Here is a 24,505-nt window from a genome sequence, read left to right on the forward strand (position 1 = left end):
TATAATTAGTACAACAGGAGCTTGCTGATAACAGGTTAAAAGTTTTGTTAAACTCACAAAAAGGTGTAAAACTATGTTGTAAAAAGTAATCAATGAATAATTGGACAGATTAACAATTAATGCCTGGATAAAGTTGTGATGTTCAATATATTGCAGATAATTTGCTGTCAAACCCTTAAAACAGTGTGTAAAGCACATACATACCAAACAACAGACTTGTTCCCTGGTGGTGTCCTCCCAGTCCTGTACTGTAGAGGTTTTTTGATTTTGTCTTTAGCTTATCATTTAGGTGAAATTCATTCTCAGTGGTTGGTCAGATGATCCACTTTGCCAGTCCAACACATTTTGCTTGTTTGCCCTGAATAATGACATTGTCACTTAAACAGCATTTTTGTATCTCATCTGTTCGTTCTGAGTCTTGAGGCATTTGGCTGGCTTGCAGCTGTTACAATCCATCATTTACATTTAGGGGATTTAGCAGACACTTTTATCCAAAACTACTTACAATTGTGATCAAGCACAATTGAGGGTTATGGGTTTTGCTCATGTGCCCAACAGTGGTAAGTTGGCGATGATGGGGCTTGAACAGGCAACCTTCTGATTACTAGTCCTGTTCTAATAGTTGTGAGTGACATTGTTAGGGGGAACCATTTGAAGACTTGCTGGTATACATTTCTATATTGTAGTACTTGGCATATCCATGCATATCCTACATAACGTTGTTATTCATGTTATTTCATTCATATAGATGACTGAAAGTATTTGTTGTTACATAGAGGATGCTGGTATTACTCCTGGTATAATTTGAGAATAAATTCTTGATGTCAGCCCTCTTGCTATATGTAGGAATATCTAGTAGGGGTGGGAATCGTTTACTATCTCACGATTCGATTCGATTCCGATTTTGGGGGCCACAATTTAATTCAAAAATCGATTTTTGATTCAAAACGATTTTCGATTAAAAAAACGATTTGATTTATAAAAATGTCTGCTTCAGTCTATAAAATCTGCATGATCTACTACAGTCTGCTTTGCAAGACAGAACGACAAATACAGAAAATTAAGTGTCTTTCACATTTAATTAACAAAAATTAAGTGCTTTGGTAAAATAAAATGGTTTTTGTTGTTACCAAAATTCTTGAGCTTCATTTTGTAAGCTCTCGGATGCAGTTCCCCCAGCCGTCGCTAGGGGCACCAGAGTCAGTCCCAGACTAAACCGACGTAACCGTACGTTCTCAGCCATTCTCTGCTTTCTCTGTGATTGCTTATCCTTTAATGGTGTCTCGCCACCTCTCTCTGTTATGCTTTCTCTTTACTTATTCGAGTATCTCATGCGTCGCTTCCTGACTCATCTCAAGTTTTCCCAATCCTGTATTTCTTCCTATCCGTTTTACCTTTATTTTTGGGAAGGGTTTTATTTTGCTGCAGCGTTTTTTTGCCAGTTACTTCTGCTGGTGTCCTTGGTTTCGTTTTCGCGTTGCATTTATCCGCGCTGTTTTTTAGTTACTGTTGTTATTTTGTTACTTCCTCCCGTCTCACTACCGTTGAGTGTTATTTTTCACGCGTTGTATTTTCCGCATTGGTTTTTTGTTTCTATTTATTCCGTGCCCTCACGGTTTTGGTTTCTATTCTCTTGCGCATCGAGTCTTCCATGTTGTTTTGTTTGTTCGTTCTGGATCGCTGTGCACGTTTCCCTCTCGCTAATACATTTGACGAGTGTCAAACGTCTTGCTCTTGCGAGCCGGCACTTGGGTCCACCCTTCTCTATATTATTTCTCACCCTTCTCTATATTAACGCTCCCGTGCTCACCGCGTTACACAAGCCTTGCACACGAGCTACATTGTGTCCAGTTTGGTCTTCCCCAGCATTCGGTAAAAACCAAAATGAACCCATATTTTTGCCTTAAATGAAGACCGGACAGGTTGAATATCTCTTTCCCCCATGTGTTTTGAACCTTTTCCGCGCATGAGTGTGTCCCAGAACATGCTGCGTAAAGTCTCGCGTAATTTTGTAATTACGTAACGCGAGACTTCACCACGACTTAGAATCGATTTAGGGACATTTAAAATCGATTCTGAATCGTAGTAAATGAGAATCGATTTTTGATAGATGAATCGATTTTTTTGGCACACCTCTAATATCTAGTTCTAGTTTGAATTTTATAGTATGCAGTGGAATTAGCAACTCACATTTTAATCTCACATTTTTATACACCACACATTTTAATCTCACATTTTTATACACCATTTTAATCTCACATTTTTACACAACTCACATTTTTAGACAAGTCAGTTGGTCTCATGTGCTACGATCCCCCTCACCATCATGTTTCCTTTTCTCCGTTCTGATTTTTCCTGCATTTCATTTGAATGATCTGTCATTTAAAAAAATTAGTTCACCTGTTATTCACCTTGGAAGAAACACTTTCTTTGTCCCAAAGGGCTTCCAGGTACACGCTGTGGCATCTGACCTAGGCCCTAGTATTTGACATGGCAGTATGAAAGTGTCAATGCAATATATAGAAATGTACTTTTCATATCACTTCAATAAAGAACTTCAGTTAATAAAGTTTCCATGTCCTCTTGACAAAGGCAGGCTGGGTCTGCTTTGATATAGCATCATTTGCCAGTCTGGAAATCAGCTTGTGATTGTTGCATTTATGAGAAAAGTTACAGTTGGATTTGATCAATATTTTCTACATAGGCCATAATAATTAACAGGTCATTCATAATTGTGATCTGGCTAATATTTGACTGAAATTCAATATCATTGAAGTCAAGCTGTATGTCTTGAATTCTTAAAAAAAAATCTAAGAAAACAGGTTTACTGTCAGAGTCAAATGTACTTATATAGCACTTTTTACAACGCATATTTTCACAAAGCAGAGTTACAAGTGCATTATTGTAAATGTATGTACTCTCTGGTATTTTGTGTTTCATTCATTTGCCTGCAATGTTCTCAGATCAACCACCTCTATTGGGCCAACATCACTCCATCAAAGGCCTCCTCTCTAATTCAACCAAACTAGGGACCACAGGTCACCACTACAAACAGCATCTTAATGGAAGCTGCTTGGTATATAATGTATTCAGTGACTGTTGTGGCTGTTATCTTTCTAAACACCACAACCACATTTAACCACAACCACAGTCACAAAGGAACCAAGTAACATTCAATAGAAAACATGATGGACCATGATGTAATTTTATGGATATAACACTTATTAATCTTTGTGTTCAGCAAATGGACAATTTCCTTAAGCCTCCTTAATTGCAGACAGCACAGTGGTCAGTGCCAATTAAAGTAGCCTCAAAAAAACTGGAGGTTTTACCCAGATCTTCACCACTTCTTCCAACATTTGAAAGACCATGTCTGATCCAGAAAGGGAAGCAATTCAAGAATGACTAACGTGCTTGTGCACCTCAGAGTGGACCCATCCAGCACGGCTGATGATTAATGCCAGCTAAGCTTTCATCTCATTGTAAAACTCTCTGTAAAAGACTAACAAAAGATGTTTCTAAGAGCAAAGGTCTAAATTGCAGGGTTGACAAGCAGAAACAGTCATTCCGGTGCAGATGGGATTGGGCAGGCTGTTGTGTTCATAATTCTCTCCCTGTGGTTTTCTAAGACGGTGCATTAGCCGCACGTTAGGCCACCTCCGAGCTGATTTCCCGTGGCATTTAGAACACACAAAAGCTTTTTGTCTGAACAAAATGTGCATGAGAGTCTGATTGTTTGAAGTGTTCCTCGTGCACCAATCACCACCCATAGAGAATGAGTGAAATGTGTGCGGAGACCAGCAGAGGCCTGTGCGGAGCAGCGAACGCAACCTGTGTTTGTTGAACACGAGCTCAAAATCTGATGTATTACATCCGATGCAGGATTTCCTCAGCGCAAATTAGCAGATTTTTCCCACTAAGTCAAGCATCAGCTGATTAAAGAGAGACCAAGTGAATGAAACTGTAAACACCCAGCGCAAATTACGATTTCAAATAATAGTCAATTGCAATATCGTAGCCTTAGGCATGCCATATTGCCTCTGACCATGACATGATTGTATGTTTGTTTTCATATCTGCAAAGGGGCAGCTCATTTTGTAAATATGTGAGGAGGCCAGCCAACACTGCCGCACACCATGGCCAGTTATAGAAGCATGCACTGCAACTTAGAAAGAAAAGATATGGATATGTAAATGTGTAATCTCATGTCTCTGGCAAAATGAAACAGATAGAGACCATCTGCTGTTTGCAAATCAAGCAAAGGCGATGCATTTTGTTCTAGAGAAATAATGATGAAGTGTAGAGGTCACATTACTCTACACAACCCGGGTTAGAAAAATGATTCTTGTATTCTCGTGTCAAACAAGGACACACAGTGTCGGAGATGCAAATAACTGTAGTTACTCAGCATCTCTGGTAGTTCTCATCTGTACCAGCCAGCTCGAGGATATAGACTTGTCCTGAACTGGTGGTGATGGTGGGGTGTGGGAGGTGGGGCTGTAATTTAAGCCTGTCTTTCTTTATAACATGTGGAAGTTGTTCTCATTTTAACAGCAGTGTTGTAATGGAAGTGGTTGCTGGCTATTTTGTATATTTAATTACTTACTCTCCCCCGGTCCTGAAAGTAAAACCTTATGTTTTGCCTTTTTCTTACGATTGATAAACAAGAAGTGAAGAGAAAGACGATCAAACCAGGCTAACCTCAGAATCTGTGAGCATGTGCCAACTAAACAGGGCACGAGTGAGTGAGTGATCAAGTGAGTGAGTGATCAAGTGAACAAGCAATGCTCATGATGCATCCCATCTAAGAACATCACTGTCCTGAGCAGCCCTGAAGAAAAAAAAAAGTTCTTGTATGAAGTTCCTGCTCATTGCATTCTTGATCTGCACATAAACAAACTATCATGTGCACACCGTGTTGTTTTTTTTAGAGCAGTTTTTCACCAAAATATTTACCGCATATTTGGAGGTAGCAAAGTTGTCCTTTGACCACAAACAGATGTTTAATGATCTTACCACATACCTCAGCAAATGATTTGAAACCACAAACCAGTGATACGTGTTTGTCATATTAACAACCATGTCAAGTGCCACAAACTCCAGAAAATATTTTGCCTACATGCCTACATGCAAAACCTGGCAAATTGCTTTAACTAGAACAAAGGACGTCACCATTTGGAAACACAAATGATAGGGAACTGAGAGGAGTAGATGTAGTGTGGAAAGAGCTGTTGTGAAATGACACTCAAGCATGCAAGCGTATAAGACTTTAAGGTATTTCTTTTGCAGTCAATCATATGACATGAACTCAATCTCGTAATCCCTGTAATGAAACCAATCATCAAAAAGACTCTCTTGGAAGAATTTGTAATATCAGATAAAGTGTATAATAACAGAATAAACTCATTATGCACGCTAAAGTTTGGTAGATTTAAAGTGTTTAATCTCACCTCTTTATTTTGATGCCTTATGCCAGATGACAAGGCAGATGCCCTTGTGAGGTTGAAGGCTGTTGGTTTCAATCAAGTGAAACACTGTAGTGTAATCATAGTTTAGTCATAATCAAGTGAATATTCTGGACAGGGGCTTAAGATGACATTTACCTTAACTCTGTTCCTACAGGCCTTTACAGAAGACTGAGCATAATGCATTCATGTCATATGAGTTGTTTTTTTTTTTTGTTTGTTTTACTAGTTGTTTTAAAAAAAAGCTTTTAATAGAAATGTCTTTAAGCTTAAATACAAGAAGGCTAAAGGGTGAGTTCATGTGAAAAAGCAATATACCTGGGAAATTTCATGGAAATCCAGATGTGCTGAGGGTGGTCAGACGTCTAGAGGGTTCCTGCTGCTCTTTGTCTCAGGACAAGGATGCGGTGGGTCTCTGGCGTGACGGGACTTTCTTCTGCCTGGCTGTCCTTCACCCAGAAGGTAGCTCCTAACACTCTCCGCTTTCCACAGACACGTCGACTCACCAAGCCTTCTCAACTGTTCCCTTGGAAGGACCACAGCCATGTCATAGTAAATCCTTCATCATCAGACATCAGATATCATGACATCGACTGAAGTGTTCCTGTTAAGATAGGACAGGATGAAGAAATGAAGAATATCACTTTTATTAAATGTGATCACACACACACACACACACACACACACACACACACACACACACACACACACACAGCTACATAAGCTTCACAGAGAGGGCTGTTACTCAAGCAGTACATGCTGTGCAACCTACTGCTCTCCACATGGGTTGAATCAACAAGGTTTCACACGACACTGATTCAAACTCAAGATGTTTGCCACTGAGTCTGCGGCCTCGTAGACGAGGCACATACTTCATCTTTATTATGCCGTGTGTGTAGAGGCAAAATGAGTCAATATTTCATTACTCTGTTCTCTGGACCTTTCTGAATGTGCACGGCTGATTAACCACTGACAATTCTGAAGCTTCAGAGGGTTAAATAAACCCTAGCAGGCAAATTGGAATCGGAATCGGAGAGAATGGACCGTCTGCTGCCTTATCTTAGCTCGCCTCCTGGCTTGTGAGCCCGTGTGTGTGTGTGCGTGTGTGAGTGTGTGAGTGAGTTTGTGTGTGTGTGTGTTCAGCAAGAATGATAAAGAGGAAACGTCAGTGCTGCATTTAACATCAGAGGGAAGTGGTAAAATGACATTCACTTCTTCACTGTCAAAGTGGTTACCCAGAAGTCTTTGCTGATGCATAAACAAACAAAACTGGCAGTTTGACGAGCTGTAAGCTCTTCATAAAAACAGTCCATGTTGAAGCTAAAACTAGGAATACCTGCTAGAATGGCAGGCGAGTGTGACGGGCGAACGACCGCTTGACCCACCCACTTGCAAATGTTTCTGATTATTTACTGTGCGTGCACACAGGCTGATGGCGTGGGTCTTCTTTACAGGCATCACCCACAACTGAGATGAGTATGGCAGCGTGAAGTCATCCGTGTGCTCCATTTCAATGACCCATGGCCCGTAAAAAGGTTCTTACCGGTCGATTCGACCCACTTCCATCAGTGTAGCCAAGCAGGGCTTTTCAGTGAAGCCAAGGTGAGTCCCTGACTTGAAATAGCTCCCGTGTAAAAAAAAAAAAAAAGAAAAGCTCCTTACTCAATGGCTATACTTAATGGTAATGCCCTGGGCCAGTCCTTTCTCAGTTTTAGTCTGATTTTTGAGGTGGAGGGGGGGGGTGGTGGATAGTGTTGGTGGGGGCAGTATTGTTACTTCAACTCGCAGGAATTTATAGGCAGTAACTCAAACGGACGAATCCACAGAGGATCGGCGGAGCCACTGGAGACTCCCCGAGGGAGAGACAGAGCAACAAACAATCTCTCGCCACGCCGCCTACGTCTCACACACATCCCGATCTGCTGCTCTGACGGTCAGTGTTGGGGTGACACTTGCATTCCACAGGGCTGCCGTTTCACACGCGGATGTTTCAAAGGGGTCTCGCGTCTTTATATTTAGGCATGAGCTAATTCTTGTAAGAGGACTCATTCCTGACACCCCCCTCCCCCAAACAAGATATGGTGACAGAAACACAGCATCACTGTGTCCTCTCACACACCCCAATGATCTCATTCCTCTTATGCCCATCAGAGTGGCTATAGACGTTCATGGCTTGGATTTTGGATCTCTTTTGCCACTGATTTGGAATCAATTAAAGACCAAGAATATTAATCTCTGTGATTGGGTAGATGATGCCTGAATCCACACAGAGAGCTATATGGGGGAGATTCTGGGTCACTCCTGACTGATGTTTTGTTTGTAAAGTGTAAACTGTAAAGTCAAGGATATTTCACTGGCCCTGATAAGTCGTTTACTAGATGAAAAATTAGCAGAAATGTCTGGATGGGCAACAAAGGAGGGTGCTTTACAGCTGTGAGCATGCTTAATCCACATGTAATAACACAAAACTGTTTATGATCGCAAACACAACAGAACATCACTGCAAAATGCAATCTTTCAGCAAGCTTTGTTCATGTCATGTTTATTAATGGGCTTGTGGGGATTTTATATCTCCCTGATAACCGAATCCAAATGTTTTGAAATGGTTTGTTTATCCAGTGAAAATGCACTTTAATGGTGTTGCAAATGAGCGTATTGGCTGTATATAAATAAGTAAGGAAATAAGAGCAGTGCGCGAGAAGTTCGGCGTGGCTGCTGCTTTGCTCATTTACGGAAAGCATCCTCTGTTTCATCGGCACATCACTCACTGGCCATGAAGCAGCGCAACACCAACGAAGGGCAACAACGAGTGTATTTGTATGATCATGCAAGCCCATGGCTGAGATTACAAGAGTGATATCCCCCATGTAATACAGCGCTGGTACACAGCTGTGCACACACGGAGGGCCTCCCTGTGTTTCTGTCTGGCCTCTGTGCTGTATATTTGCAGCTCTGACAGCTGCTCTTGATTAGCTAAAATTGGATTCACTTGTTTTAATTTAATACTCTGATGGAGGCCTAGCTTCATAATGTATTTCAGCCTTATATGTTTATTTCACTTTTAGACAATTAACTGGATGAAAAAGAACACTATGTTTCCACACGATAACACTGCAGTCCCTCCACTGTTAGCACGTTTTCATTTGTAACCGACAAACTAAAATTCTGCTCACCCAGAACTGTCAAGTCCCATCCAGCCTCTTATATTAAACAGCTGCGGGCGGCCTGTTACACCTTGATCATTAATCACAAATGAACCACTTGTTCATCTACCCATCTGAGAACACAGCCTCAGTAACAACACAAGGTAACCCATTTCCTTCCTATATTACACAAAGAAAAAGGAAACAGAGATGAGTTTTAGCTTTTCAGATACAGAGAACTTACTTCAGCCACCGTTTTCGTCGTAGCTCCAGGACTGCATCAATCAAACACAAGCCTCAGAATGACAGGGAGCAGTCATTCATGACACAACAGCAGCCTCACTGACGGACCTCGCTAAATCTCACTGACTTTTGTCTGTGTTGGTTGAGCACTTCTTGCCTGACACTTCCTTATAAACTACGAGACATACCAAAGCAATAAGGAAAAGCTGCAGAAACTTAACTTATCTGTGGTAAGGTCAAAAATATATATATATCCTAAGTGAACTTTTATTTTTGCAATAAATGGATACGCTTTAGTGTGTGTTTTTAAAGGGCAGAGTAGCCTTATCCTGGGCAGTGAGCTTTGTAGATTCCATTTTCATTTTAATTTCCAAATAGATATTAACAAGACAACATCTCAGCAATAGACAGAACACCAATAAAAATCTTTCATCCACATGATATAGGAAAACATACAGGATTGTAGACAATGTCTATGTCCCTGCTAGTGTGAGAATCACGAGACTACACAAAACATGACCATGAATGTCCGTGAGCCACATGTTTCTTGAGGTGACTTAATCACTTGATCGGGCAATAAATATAAATATATATATTTATATGAATATAGGATTAGCAACACAAGTAACATCATCACATACTTTGCATGAATAAAAGACTAAAGTAAAAAAAATAGTTGGAGAAACATATGTAGTGACCTTATCATTCTGCAATTCAATGCTGTGTGTGTGTGTGTGTGTGTGTGTGTGTGTCACTTTTTTTCTAAAAATAAGTACTGCAGAAAACCAAAATAGACCAAAACCTATTTCTGCTGGTTGTTTCTTTTGGACGAGTGTCGTGTACTCCATGACGCCGTGCATGCAAGAGGGGAGTGCTTTGTGTTTTTGTTCTTCGGGGAGGAAGGAGAATTTGTTTTCGACTCAATCAGTTCTGACTCATCACCTTAGCTTAGGTCTGACAGATTTCTACGTGGTGCAGCCATGTTATTTCCAACACAGTCAGACGTGTCTGCTTGCTATATTTAGGCAGCCTTCAGGTTCTGGAACATAATTTCATTCTAGGATATATCTCGAATGTATATTAGCAGCCAAGAATGCAAAGATACGGGAAGGTATGAACACATGGTTGTGGTGTACTGTCACCCAACAAACCCTGCAAAAATACAAAGGTCAATGCAGTGCACACTCAATGATGTTATTTAGAAAGCAATTGTGTCCCCAGGCAAAAACTCAGTCAATGGTTGAAAAAAGGCAGTTATGAAAAATCCACCCTCTGATGAATTCGACCAATCCCAAAGTTGACAAGATGCAGTTCCTCCATACAGGTGAAGTAACTCGGGGGGGGGACTAACTTCAAGAATGTATATAACTATAAATCACCCTGAGGTCACGATGGTTATGACAATGGTTATGAGAGTATGATGCATGTCTTGTTCAAGTTCTGAATATAGATGGATGATACCCTTTCCTGCCAGTCTACTACCTGAGTTCAGTCAGGAACATGATGAGCAGATGCAAGATGTGTCTATGAATATATAGAAAGAGAAAAGTATGCACTAGATGTTGAGATTCCCATTCTTCAGCACCAACCAGTTCCTGGCAGTCTCACGTCTTCTCTGTGCACTAGACTGTGGCATTTGAAATAAACCAGCAGGATAATCCAGATCTATTCCACTTATATTTTAGACCCTAAGCATACCTAAATAATGCTATATTTTCATGCTTACTTGGATGACCCCTGCACTGATGCACAGAGTGTGGATTAATGGTGGACTTGGGGGGGGGGGGGGGGGGGGGGAATACATGTCAACTGAAGTAAAAATTAGTGGTCCAGGTGAACCTACTGGTGGTGCCTCCAGATGTTTGGAGATCTCCCACCCTGCTGTGTGGGATTACATGTGCGACATGTGGGTTTATTCATCATATCTGACTTAATTATGTTAACACTCCTTCCACTGTGAAAGCCTCTCGTGTGTCAGCAGGGATCTCTTTCACTTGGGACTATTTCGTCGAGTGCTCTGTAAAACTAGATCACCGATTGTTTGTGGACCAGTAGATCAGGAGTTCACCAACGTCAACAACAAAGAATTTTTCAGTAATTTGCGTATTACAAATATCATCTTTAGTAAATGAGAAAAGCTATAAATGAGATTGTGTAAAATGTCTTACAGGACACTTACAGGACCCTGCGTGGACCTGCCTGGTGCTGATACAGCACTGCCTTTATTGCACTCCCTGACGATGGCTGGCTGCCCATAAAGCATTTTGTCAAGAGAGTTTACAGACGATCTGAGGTGAATTTAAATCCAGGTGTTCTGACAGCAGAGCAGTATGTCTACAGTCGGTTAGGCATAGCTAAAGCAAAATTCTCTGAAGAATGAGAAGAGTGATTTTCCCCACTGTCTTTAACATTGCCACCTACATGGTGATGTTTGACATTTAGCTTTTCAGTACAAATGTCCATGTACACTCCAAGGTAATCCGACAGCCTTTTAACAAACCTATCTACATCACACCTAAATTGTTAAATCTACCCAAAAGTATCACTTAAAAATATTTATCATCATCACAAATTATGTCTTTATGTTATTGTTACATTATTAGATATCTTTTTTGGATAGATTTCCAATTTGGAATAAACTGATAAAACATTAAATATTCTACCATATAGTGACTTGCAAGATGATTCACTAGGATGACTGTGATAACCTTGTTGAGTTCACTGAGATTCACTTTGGTGAAAGTGGTGTGATGTATCAAATGTCTATGAGAATAGAGCAAAGGCTTCTGTCTTCTTCCTTTTAATCAGTGTATCTTCACAGCGCAGATGCCTGCAACCCCATGACCTACTCATATTTATTTTCTAAATTATTTTCTATACAATATGATTCATTAAGATGGTATTTAGTCTTTCCATTTGGTCTGTGAAATGCAGCAGTTATTTAGGTAGAAACATGATCTTTTTTGTACCTGTATGGTGTAATGAAGTCTGTGCTTGATTATTTAGTCTAACACATGAGGAATATTGAGTTATCATAATCCTTGCTAATAATGTTACAAAAGAAACACAGAAAAATGTAATAACTACTAAATGCAATGTCAATCAAATTGACAAAAATAATATTATAGTGCTTTATCTAGTGTAATATTGTGAAGGTGTTAAAAAGTGAAAGCAATAAGATGAACAAGATTATTAATGGGTATTGAAGTTTACCTGTAAATGGGGAAATATTTCTCCTATATATATATATATATATATATATATATATATATATATATATATATATATATATAGATATATATTTTTTTTAACTGCATACAAGCTTTCAAGAAGTCATTTCAGTTTTAAAAAAGAACTCCAAAGATGCATCTTATTTTGTTTGGGCAAAACTTGTACATTTCCAGCCCTGACTTTGAGAGCAAGGAGCAAATCTAAAGAAAACGAGTTCCTTTTGTTCCTCCAGCTTCACCGGCCCCCTTCATGATGTAATGTCTCTAGAAGGCAATAGGACAAGCACCAAACACTTGAAAGAGAGTGTAATCAAAAACAGATGGAGCCCAACAAGTGCATTTTTAACATGTTTGCTAGACTAGGCCTCAAAGGAGGGTTGACTCTTCACTGTTCAGGGCCCGTGAAACACATAGAAAGGCAATCCTGGGGTTGAGACATGGAAGGTAGGAGCCACCAAGTGCATCTGACAAAAGGTGAGGAAGTTGCCAAGCTACATAAAGAGATTTGGGGCTCTACTGAAGCAAATCTCCACCATTTGCTTCTAATTAGTTCTGGCTCCTGAGACCAGCCCTGAAGATGTTTTCCTTCTGAACATTTCAACTTCTATAAACAACCAATCTTCTCGTTACCAAGCTGACAGCTTTCAGGTATTGGCCTGTTCCCTACTGTCAAGAGCTCAGCTAGTTCTGCAAGTTATACTTTTGACTAATAATCAACTTTTGAAGATTAATTTACATCACACAACAAAAATCCCCAAAGTTTGTCCTCTGCCAGGAGACATCAAACCTCCATGTGTCACTGTCGCAGACTTCAGTATCATTTAATTACCATTTTGGAGCAGTGTGTGAAGGAATATTTTACATCAGTATCACTGCATGCTGCAAGATTTGCTCAGCCCCTTTTCAATAATGATTATAGCCATAATTTCTCAGTACCCTTCCTCCCCTCCACTGTGCCTGTCTGTTATGTGATCACATTTAAACGACTCGCTCAATCTTCCACCACGTCTAACAAAACCAAAGCACTAATTTCTTATTTTCTCAAAAGGGAAGTCAAACAATATTTTTAACCTTGTCTCACTGTTATCATCTGCAGTCAAAATCTCTTGGCTTCTTTGCCAATTTGCATGGAAAACAGCCATGTCAGTGCATGCCCCCATGCTATCAATCTACTCTGCTGCTGTGAGAACTGATCTGAAAACAGTTCCACGGTGCATCACAAGAAGGCCTGGTGGTGTAGGAACCCACAGATTGCACCGAGAATCGCACCAGCATGAACATAGAGAGGCATAAATGCAACACATACCCCCCCCATCCCCCCATCCCCCAAACCCCCTTTTGCTAAAAATGCATTGAGATGCCGGGCCACCAGAGGAGCAAGGCAGGAAGCACAGGTAAGGAGGTTCAGTACTCACTGCACATGTTTCACAGAGGAGGTGAAGAGGAGACTCACCCTGACCGGAGACTGCCTGCCTGCTGCAGCAGCGAGGAGTGTGAGGAAGCGCAGACTTCTCTCCTCCCCACTCACAGAGCTGGAACTACTCTTTACTGCCAGCACTTTATTAAACAGGAGAATACGTGAAGGGAGACAGTTACCTCAGCTTGACAGGCACTAGGCATTTATTTTTTATTTACTTCTAATGGCTTTCATTTTTATCTGAGAAGAAAGCTGTCAGTAAGGCACAGTACTCTTTCTTTTTTATGCGTTATTGATTTATGTCCATTCTGTTTGAACATGTCTGAAATTTTGTCATTAGAGCCCTGAATAAAGTTTGCATTAGTCTAAGAAAGTCCACTTGTAAGGCCAAAACTGACAGAGATTATGATTTATGCATAAATATTAGTCTCCTATTTAGAGTTAGGCCATATCTTAAAGGTTTTAATTAACTTTTCGGAACAGGGTAAAACATAGGAAATGCAAACCTTTTACAGCTGTGTCAGTTTAGAATGATAGATATTTGCTTCTGTGAGTGATGAAAGGCTACTCAAAGACATCAGTCTGTAACATTGTGGCAGACATCAGACTGTAACATTGTGGCAGAAATCAGTCTGTAACATTGTGGCAGACATCAGACTGTAACATTGTGGCAGACATCAGTCTGTAACATTGTGGCAGACATCAGACTGTAACATTGTGGCAGACATCAGTCTGTAACATTGTGGCAGACATCAGACTGTAACATTGTGGCAGACAGCTTGGCATGGCTACTCCTGAAACAATGGAAGCCAATTTAAATGCTGTGCTTCCAGAGGTTTTTCAGTCTGGCAATTCCTGGAAGTTGTAACTTCTTCCATGTTTGGGTGTGTGTGTATGTATGTGTGTGTGTGTGTGTGTGTGTGTGTGTGTGTGTGTGGGGGTTTCCTGATTTTCAGGACACAAGAGCAATGCATATTAACCTGGAACATCCACTCACCTATAATACTCACATGGCTTCTGATAATGTACATGTAGTGTTGTTTGCGCAGATGTTATTATATATAGGAGTTAAATACTGGAAGGAGGGAGGAAGGAGGAGAAAGCACAGAGCCCCTTCCCTGCATATTTGAAATGCACATTCACTCTGCATTTTTGGAAATGTTATTATTCACCGGTTTCTTCCGTAATCCATGTTGAAAAAATTAGACCCTGGCCTGTTGTGAAACACACTAATGATGACATCACACACTAAACTTAGAACGGCCCGCTCTGCACTATATTTGGACTCTACACCAGTCATTATGTGTGTTTTAGCAGTTCTGACTGAGTTCCACGTCATCCGATGCCAGTGCGGTCTGCTCGGAAGTCGTGCATCTCTGCGCTCACTTGAACAGCAAACGGAAAACACACTTACATTATCATAGCCCACAATATGAGGGGAGAGAAAGAGAAGGGGGCCTTACTGTGTTTCCTGACAGCACTATCAAAATGTCTCGAACGTACATAGTTCTTAAGCTACGAGAGTAGAAAATAATAAACCGTGGTGCCCAGGGCTCTTTGTTTTCACATCATTAGACCATTTTCTGATCATATGTATGAGTCCAAAAGACCAATAGGATGCTCACAGATAAGCAGAAGTGGGAAATGTGAAAGAATGTTCCTGGGTGACGATCCCGTGAAGTCTTAATGTAGGTCTAGATAAGCCAGATACATCAGAATCTCAACAACAAAAAAAATGAAATCCATTCCATTTTTATCAGCCATGAACACGATGACTGAATTTTGGCGTTGCGCATGTAAATCAGTCTGCTCTCTTCATTTTCTGGAGCAACTGAGCTGCATGTTCTAAATGGCCATGTTTTCTAGATGAGCCCGCGATGAGCGGCCAAAACCAGGGGAAGTTTACACCCAGCCTCCCAGGCTGGTGGGCCACGTTCAGGTTCCTACATAATGCGCCATTTAAGATATCACAAGTCCATCTTTCACCAGGAAGGGAGGTGGGAGGTTTTCATGGCGCTGTCCTCCAGAATGAAAAAGCCCATCAACCACACGCAGATGGCAAGATTGCACTCTCCGCTTCTGATGCAAATGCAGACAAGAGCACCGAAGCCGGGCTGCTCCAGTTTTCCTGTACCTGAGCAATGAAGATCATACTGCACAGAGGAAAGTACATGGATGATCTCTTGTGCTGTCTGTTTTTAACGTGTCTTCCAACATTGTTTCATCATTGCAACATAGTTCCTCTCTCCTTTAAGGGTTGATTGATGGGTCCCAAATGCTCCAGTGGACCCCATAGCAATATGTTTCCTGTCTTAGATCCCTTTTCTTGGTACCATTGTGCTAAAATGAAGGTGTAGAAACAATAGAAATTTCATGGTACAGTAATGTTTTCAGTGGTGGTGTTATGATAAATTAGTCAGGCAAGATGAACAAGTATGTGGGCTGGGCAGGCAGATTTAATGTATTAAGGTCTTGAACACTGTGCATAAGAGAGTAATGGAAACTGCTAAAATACTGTATATGTGGATGTGAGCAGATATTAATTATTATGAGACAATATTGTGTATAAGACCTTTAGCTGGTAAAGTTAATGGAAAATGAAATGTGACGTGTGACTCTCACTTTGCTTTAATTGTTTATGATCAATGAATTAGACTCAGACTTCAACTGTTCAATTCTCCAGGATGAACTAATGCTATCTTGCTTATTCAGTAGATCCAGGTAATACTGTCATTTGTAAATCAAGTTAATTGCTGAACCAATACAAAATAACAGACAACTGTGTGAAACAGAGAAATGTGATTTAATACTGCCCATCCTGCCTTTTAAGACAATATTCCTCTATACTGTCTACAAAGTTACAAAGGCCAGAAAGTTGAAAACAGATTCAGGGAATTCTCTATACATCCATCTGTGATACATAGTGATAAATTTGAAGTAATGCTAAACACAAATCTCAAGAACGAATTTACAAGAACGAATAACAATCCCATTACGAAGTATAACTGACTGTGTAGGCGTGGCTTTCTGCGATTTTCAGTGTAGGAATCCATGTGTTTTAAAAGTCTCTTGTCAAACAGTGCTGAAAAAAAGGTGTGATGCTTTCAGCCTTCTCTGGGATGTTTAAATATCACACAGTCGTGACTTTAATATGTCAACAGAATATGAAGTGTATGGCTGACCCGCCAACACAAACATGGAGCTATTGTTCTAAATCTAGTGGGATATCTTTACACAGCCTGGGCAGCGATGCTTACTAAAGAATATTTGTGATTTGTCTTCAAAATGTTCTGGGGTCTTAACTACTGTACTCTCTCGTAGTCAGTGTAGACAACACAGAGCAGTAATAAATAGCATTCCAAAAAACACTTTGCCTGATGACCCGTAATCTTGCCAAGGCTTGATTTTTTAAAATCTTCTTTTTTTGTGGGCCTGGAGGACAAAAGATGTTTACATTCTTCAGTTTGTCTTTTAACTCACCATTTGGAGGCATGCACTGTAATACATTTGGTGAGAGTTGTTTCTGATGTTATCAAACTGCAATCCTAGAAGAACAGAACACTGTATTGTGTGCATTTTTGCCTTGTATATGATTCTTAAATACTTCTGAAGGTGATTAAATGGTAACAGAGAAAGAGGAGGAGGATTAACCTTGCAGGGAAATTTTTGAAAATCAGGACATTTAACTTAAATAACTGCAAAGACATTTAACAGATTTTTTTAGCAACACTAGCAGCTTTGATGGACACTAGAATGGCCCAGTTGTGCTGTAGACAGTGAGGTCCAGCGACTCGTCTGGATGTAGAAAGTTTTTATAAAAATACTATTCTTCTTCCTGGTTTCAACTTCATTTCACCTAAAGTATCCATCATTAACATTTCAGCTTAGCAACCCAAAGGGAGAGCTTAGCAAAGATGATCCGACATATGACCGGACCACTGATCTAAGATACGATCGTTTCTAATCGTCTTCTTATTGCCCATGAACATGAGAAATGAGAATGACTCTGCCCGTTATTTGAGACCCTTTCATTTGTTTAATCTTTAAAGGAGTGTTTAAGTTTAGTTTTACGACTGTTAAAGCATGCCACATAGCCCCAGTATCTGCATGTGTCTTTAAAGATAAAGCAAAGTCATAAATTTTATTCAACACATATAACTGGGCAGTCAATTCATTCCATTAACGTGGGTGTGAAAATGTCCTAGGGGGAATAATAGACAGTAGAAACTCTGCTCTAAGTTAAGGGAAGTTCTCACTGATGTCCCTTGCCTGTGTTCCTTCACAGCAACACTGCCAGTGAGTGCCTGTGCACCGAGCGTGCCCTCAGCCGGAGAGACGGGTGAAGGAAATGATCAGTCATCCAGCATAAACTGTAAACAGGCGAATGACACGTGGCAATATAAAATGGAAAATTCAAATAAACAAGAGCAAGCATGTTTGGAGGCACTAGCGCCCACCATAGCCCCTCGACGGGGCATCTTAGTAATCATTAAGAGCCATAACTCTGAGCCAGAGGCCTTTAAATAAACAGTATACTTCTGCAGGCATATACACTCACCCCAAATTTACTTTACCTAAGTTACTGAGAAACCAGAGGGGAAAGGACAGGGACCAGCTTGGAGCAGTTGGTATTTGAGCATCACAAGATGGTCCAGGACCACAGGCACCATGCCCCGAGACCACAGGGGAGCGCTGTCATGCCATGCTTTGAGAGCAGCACTGCATAGTCTGACAGATGAAAGTGAATTAATATGATCCTTTAGTATTGACACACGTGACATATTTTTGTTATTAAGGAAGAAAACATATTATTCTTAACTACTGTTATCAAGACCCAAGGCAAATATTTTTCATTTTAAAAGCTCAAATCTCCAATTTTGGCAAATGATAGGATATGAGAATGTTTGCTACTAATAATGATAGCAAGGACATTCTCTGTAAAGGTCATTCTCTTTAAATTCTGCTGCAATATTTTGTGAGGCTACTTTTGTCTCCTAACAAACACCCAAAAAAAACCCATACAAATAAATAAACACATTTTTTTCCTTTTTTTCTTTCATAAGCCAATGTTGCTATTAATTGTGTCTCATTGCTCTCTTACACCCAATAAGAAGTGTAGAGACAGGTACAATTTGGAAAGCAAATAATCAATCATATCTGTACTAATTACAGACCCATTTCCAACCAATCATTTATATCCAAGATCATAGAAAAGCTGTGGCCCAACAATTATATCTGCACAGTAATCACATATTTGAAAAGTTCCAATCTGGATTTAGGCTCCACCACAGTACTGCCCTAGTTAAAGTAACAAATAATCTCCTTCTTACCTCTGATCAAGGTTATGTATCTCTATCAGTGCTTCTCGATCTTAGTGCAGCCTTCGACACAATAGATCACAAGATCGTGCTAGAAAACTGGGTTGGGATCTTGGGTACAGCCCTTTCATGGTTTAATTCTTACTTAACCAATCGTTATCAATTGGTTCTGTTTTATCACTGTTTTATCACCCTCCAAATGCACAAAAATTAAAAATGGAGTCCCACAAGGCTCGATCTTAGGACCACTATTATTTACATTATAGGCCTACATGCTACCATTGGGAATAGTTAGAAACAAACATGGTGTCAACTTTCACTCCTATGCAGATGACACCCAACTTTACATATCAGCCAAACCTGATGACAGATTAGGAAAAATTGAGGCCTGCATAAGAGATGTTAAATGCTGGATGTCGCTAAAATTCCTTCACATTAATGGCAACAAAATAGAGGTTCTCCTTCTGGGCACGGGCTTGCTCCTGACTACCTCCAAGAGCTTATCTCCAATTTTAAACCCCCACGTCCACTAAGATAACAGGGTGCTAGCCTCTTATTAGTTCTAAAAAATTACGAGGTAACAGCAGGGGGAAGAGCCTTTTCTTATAAAGCCCCCCAACTATGGAATAACCTTCCAGAATGTGTCCGGGACTTTGACACAGTCTCTTAAGACTAGGTTGAAAACCAATTACATTCAGTATCTATAATTTTTCTAGCCATCTTTCCAAAAAATCCATACCTTACACAAGACTATAGTTGCACACCACTGTTTCACCTCTAGCTGGTCCTTCTTTCAGCTCTGGAGGCACACTGAGATATGCTTCTCAGCCTTACGGCCTGGTCCAACCTTAGATCTTTGTTATAGATCCAGAATTGATTTATAAAACCTTAAACTGGGATGGGTCCAGGAACATTTTTCATGTTGACCTCATGATCAAATTCCTTTCTTTAATTGAGCTCTAATTAGGCCTGATTACATGCCTGTTTGAGGAAGTTTGGGGAGAAAAACCATCAGGCCATTTACGGCAAATCCACTCAGTGGGTTTAGGTAATGCGAGCGCCAATGACTCTCATCTATTACAGGTAAGGTGTAAGAGCAAGCGGATCTGCCGGGGGCCCCTAGATGTAGCTGGGGTGAACACATGACCTCTGCAGAGGACCCTCAACACAGCATTTTTTGTAAAACAAAGCATTTCCAATCAAGACGCATTTGCGGATACTCACCAGGATAGATTACGTACTGTTTTTGGTGGCATTCATTTACACATTTCCAACTTTCTTTCAAGACTGACACACTCAGCCATTTTTCAAATGGATGAACTTTATTTTCTCTGCGTAACTTTGCAAAATTCTATTTGTATCGATGAAAAGTTGAGCCGTAGAAGTTTTTTTCCCCACTTCTCATAAACAAATCATTTGAGCTAAACGTTTGGATGGTTTACATGGTGCAATAATGCTGACCACATTCTGCTGAACCTCTCTGTAGAAGGGTTGTTCTCATAGACATTACAGACACTAATGGCACACTTCAGGCTTGCTGGCCTCAAGCACAGTCTATTGAAGGAAATGAAATTGATTAAAATGTAGGAGATGGGCGTGAGTTGAAAGTGGAGGGGTTCCATGTGCCAAGAAAAATAGTTTCTTGTACTGTAAGTGCCAACATCTTGTAAAACATTTCAAAATTGCCAGCTGGAATGCACCGGGCATTCGTTCACGCAGGACTGGCACTCATTTAGCATCAAATAAAGTTTCTTCGCTGCACAGCCACTGACATAAATTGGGGAGAATTGGAAACGTTACTCGTTTTGTTGCTGGAGGTACCTGCAAGTTTGACCCCACTGCTACGATGCTGATGTCTCTTGCTTGCTGTCTCTAGCTCAGTCCGGCATGCGAGGGCCTCGCGTGCTATCGTTGCCCGTTACGACATGTCTCGAGTCGAACCGAGTTATCAGCGAGCCGTGTTTAAGACATGACTGGCCCAGGCGGAGCAGTGACCTCACCTTATTCAGCCTTTCAGGACTGTTCATTTTTAGGTGTTAGGACTGTTATAGATTCATTGGCAGCAAAATGCAAGTCCTATTTTTCAATAACTGTTTACTGGAATTCTCCAAATGGTCTAAAACAGATGATAAATCCATCACTTTCTGTACTGTAAAGTTTGCTTTCAGCATTCCATTGTAAGGTGCACAGCGTGGGAAGGATGTCAAAGCCTATACAAGAAACGTGAGAATTACAATTAGTGAACATTTTGATGCATGTGAAGTAACAATGTATGTGTATGAGCGGGGGCTTCCATTAGATCAGCGAATGTGTAAAGTAAATCTGTTATTTATGTCATATTGCTGGTCCCTAGACAACCATTACTAACCCAATATCCTGTTTCAGAGTGAGTCCTGCTTCAGCTTGTTGGTCTTGGCTATTCACCAAAGCATGAAAGTATGAAAATTGTCCAGTCATGGCCTAAAGCTCTTGAAACCACCAATGTTCCAGGGCCCTGCATGTGTGTTTGAAAGGAGTCCGTTAAGATAGGAGAGCACAGAGCTTCACAGCACAGTGCTTGCCACTATTTGCAACCATTTGCCATGCTACATATTTCAGCGGGCTGAGCAACCATGCCCGGGCATAGATAAACAGCACCGACTTCCTCCAGGCATTTTATCGGGCGTTCTCACCCCCCACCCCCCCCCCCCCCCCACTCCACTGCCCAACATGTCGAGCCCCCATGGGCAAAGGACAGGCCAGAAATAGCACTGACATGTGGTGGTGAGGACGTAGAAACAAAAGCCATTACGGCAGGCCTCACTCAGCAGGGGCCGCTTTTCTAGGGCCCAGCAAAGAGGCCGAAATGACTGCCATGGTGAGAGGCCCCCAGCCCCACACGCTGACGTCACACCCAATGGCTCCAACCCAACAATTGTGGATATTCCTGTTCATGAAGAACAGGATCCAAACACAATGGGTTTCAATTTTCGCAGAGTTAAATTTACATCTCAGTGCTTATTAATCTCACACAGTAATGTCCAAATACACAGTATAGAACCTAATATCTAATAACTAAACAATATATCAAAAATAATAAACACTACCTGGCAGCATTAGGGAAGATGATTGAGAGTTTTCAGTTTACAACAATAAATTGTGCAAAGTACATACCATATATATTGGTCTTCCTAATGACCTGTTTAAAGTATCCCATTGCTGATTAAACATACCCTCTTCAATTATATCAGAATCTAACTGGATAGGACCTTGGCTCTGATATGCACTTCTGTTAATTTGATATGGTGGGAGGCATTGTGTTATTTTATTCATATCTGCTGGAAGCTGAGGTCGGTGATGTTAGTTACACTTAAGGAGTGTTACTAGTGTGTGTCATTTAGGGTATGTTGCATTTAAAATTTGTTTTCATGCAGACAAATCATTTGATGTCAACAGAGTCTAAATTATAGTCTGGAAGTGAAATGGATGTATAAAGGTGAGCTGTGTGTATGTGAAACATTCTCAGAGGGCTAAAGAATATACGTTCAGCCAAGACAATCTGTTGTCCCATGACCACCCCATCATGCAGGTGTTCTTATAGCCCCCTCCATTGGTTACACATGGTAAATGGCCCTGTTTTTTTGTCATTTGTACAAAGATAATACTGTAATTCCTCTAAGCTTGCCGATCCAAATTCGCACTCTTGCAGAGCTGAGGGGGGATCTGGAAAGTTTATCATCTGTGACTCTCTGCACATGCTGTTCAACTATCTATCTACTACTGCTATCGATGGTACCACAGGGAGCTCAGGGCCTGCTTATAAGGAACAATAACTGAATGCAACCAAATCTGGTTTGAATTACAGAAAATAAATGAATGTTTGCCGATGCCTCACACATTCAAACATTATATTGATATTATAACTAACATTTTTGAAATCAAAATAGATGAAGTAGTACATAGTAGATGAAGAAAAACAAATGCCAGTGAGCATACATATTTATTTAAGAGTGATTTTGGTCAGCAGCGAGTTTGTATTGTTATTTGTTCATCTGTTTGAAATGGGCTGAGAGGGTTATTGGCTTTAGTCAAAATGTTTGGTCTACATCTTGATGAAAAAAGACCAACGCACACTCTGCCTGAAGCAGAGTAGTAGTTTGGAAGTGTCCTGAAATTATGTTCAGCCGTCTCTAGAAAGACACATTGCAAAACAGAACCGCGGCTTTAAAAATGCTGAAAGAAAACAATATGGAAACGGGCAATCTAACATTTTTTAGATGGTGAGTCAAAAGAAAAAAAAACGACATCACTCATTGCGTTGGTACAGGTTGAGAGCGTCTGGCTCCTTGCTCAGAGATCTGTTTGCAGAATGGAAAATACAAAGATGTCTTTATTTTTTTGTTTGCTGCAATTCAGAAGTTAATTCAGCGCTGCTTCTTTCCATTGACAGTATTGGACACAGCAGAACAGAGAAGCAGATGTTTGGACCTAGTGTTATGGACTGGGGCTGCATCTGCCTGCTAAAATATGCAAATGGAAGTTCAAGGCTGAGGAAGGCTGATGATTGGCGTTCTTTGCACAGTGTTGGGGCCAGAGGCATTAACTGCTAATTAAATGGAGTAAAGTTGTCATATGGAAATGTATATAATATCTTGTGTAAAATTAAGTCAAATGAACACACTGTTGCACACTGATAAACAGAAAAACACTTTCATAATTCACTTTCAATGTTTGTCAAATTTGCTTTATCTGGGAATCATCTGGTTGATGTTGCATTATTTGGGAATCATCTCCCTAGACAACATCCGGAAACAACGCAAGCACCTCCCACACTGGAGATGGACACAAACAAAGTCCACAAAACCATACACATGCTTCCGAATAATAAAAATTGCCTTTACTTCCGGGTCACCTGCAAACTCGATCCAGCTGCAGTCTGACAGGGATCACGAGTGTGAGCTGGAACTCCATTACTGCTGCCGATCATTCAGTTTGTAATTGGAGTGTGCCAATTTCAATAACTCCATATGAAGGAGAGCTTTCTGGTCTTTTGCCAAGTGTGTCATAAATGTTGCTCAGTGAAACAAAACGCTCTTTATAGCAAATGTAGCCTAATTCAAAAGTGCACCAAAAGGAAAATATTTGAGACTAGCAAATGCACACAGAGGGTAAAATAGGGGTTGCAAAATTATCATGCAATTAGAATTAGGAGTACGTTTTGTATAATGTGTATATCATTGGCGTATTTGTGAACAAGAACATTTAAATAGAGCACACCTCTAGTGCCACCACATGGCATCATGAAGGTACTACAGAGTTGTGCTCATATCTTTCTTTAATGCTGGAGAGATAATTATTAATAGCAAAGGGCATGCATTAGGCACTGTTTGAAGAGCTTGCCTGTAGAGGTGAGAAAGGTTCAGTTATTTTAAAGTCAATTCCAAAGGTTAGCATATAACTGCACGGTTAGGCACGTTTATGCAAATAGACATTCCACAGCATTAAATATCACTTAGGTTTTCTTGCAATCTCTGTAGTATCTGTTGAGATACTGGGATACCGCATGATAGCGAAACTAACAGAGACGTATAGGGGTCAACAAAGAGTCAAACAAAGTAACTAAGCAATAGTCTGCCCATCCACCTGTCAGAAGAATTGCCTAATTCTGTGCCAAACAGACTCCACTGTCCCCGGAGCAACAGGTTCATTA

At 40.5% G+C, this 24,505-nt stretch overlaps 1 protein-coding gene across 9 annotated transcripts in view; it reads right to left on the reverse strand.

Annotated features, from left to right (window-relative positions):
• myocd (myocardin) overlaps positions 1-24,505 on the reverse strand; it is an 81,461-nt gene that overhangs the window by 56,515 nt on the left and 441 nt on the right. For 3 of the 9 annotated variants that reach the window (XM_077000118.1, XM_077000110.1, XM_077000120.1), the window contains exons 1-2: positions 8,853-8,974; positions 5,784-6,069 (exon numbers count right to left, since the gene is read on the reverse strand). The gene's annotated coding sequence lies outside the window, so the exon portion shown is untranslated. Of the gene's footprint in view, positions 1-5,450; positions 5,535-5,783; positions 6,070-8,852; positions 8,975-13,496; positions 13,592-24,505 lie in introns of those variants that run through there. The other 6 variants (XM_077000115.1, XM_077000113.1, XM_077000112.1 and 3 more) reach the window with 6 other exon arrangements.

The sequence above is a fragment of the Brachyhypopomus gauderio genome, chromosome 3 (genome assembly GCF_052324685.1).
Source record: "Brachyhypopomus gauderio isolate BG-103 chromosome 3, BGAUD_0.2, whole genome shotgun sequence".
NCBI classification, from domain to species: Eukaryota; Metazoa; Chordata; class Actinopteri; order Gymnotiformes; family Hypopomidae; genus Brachyhypopomus; species Brachyhypopomus gauderio.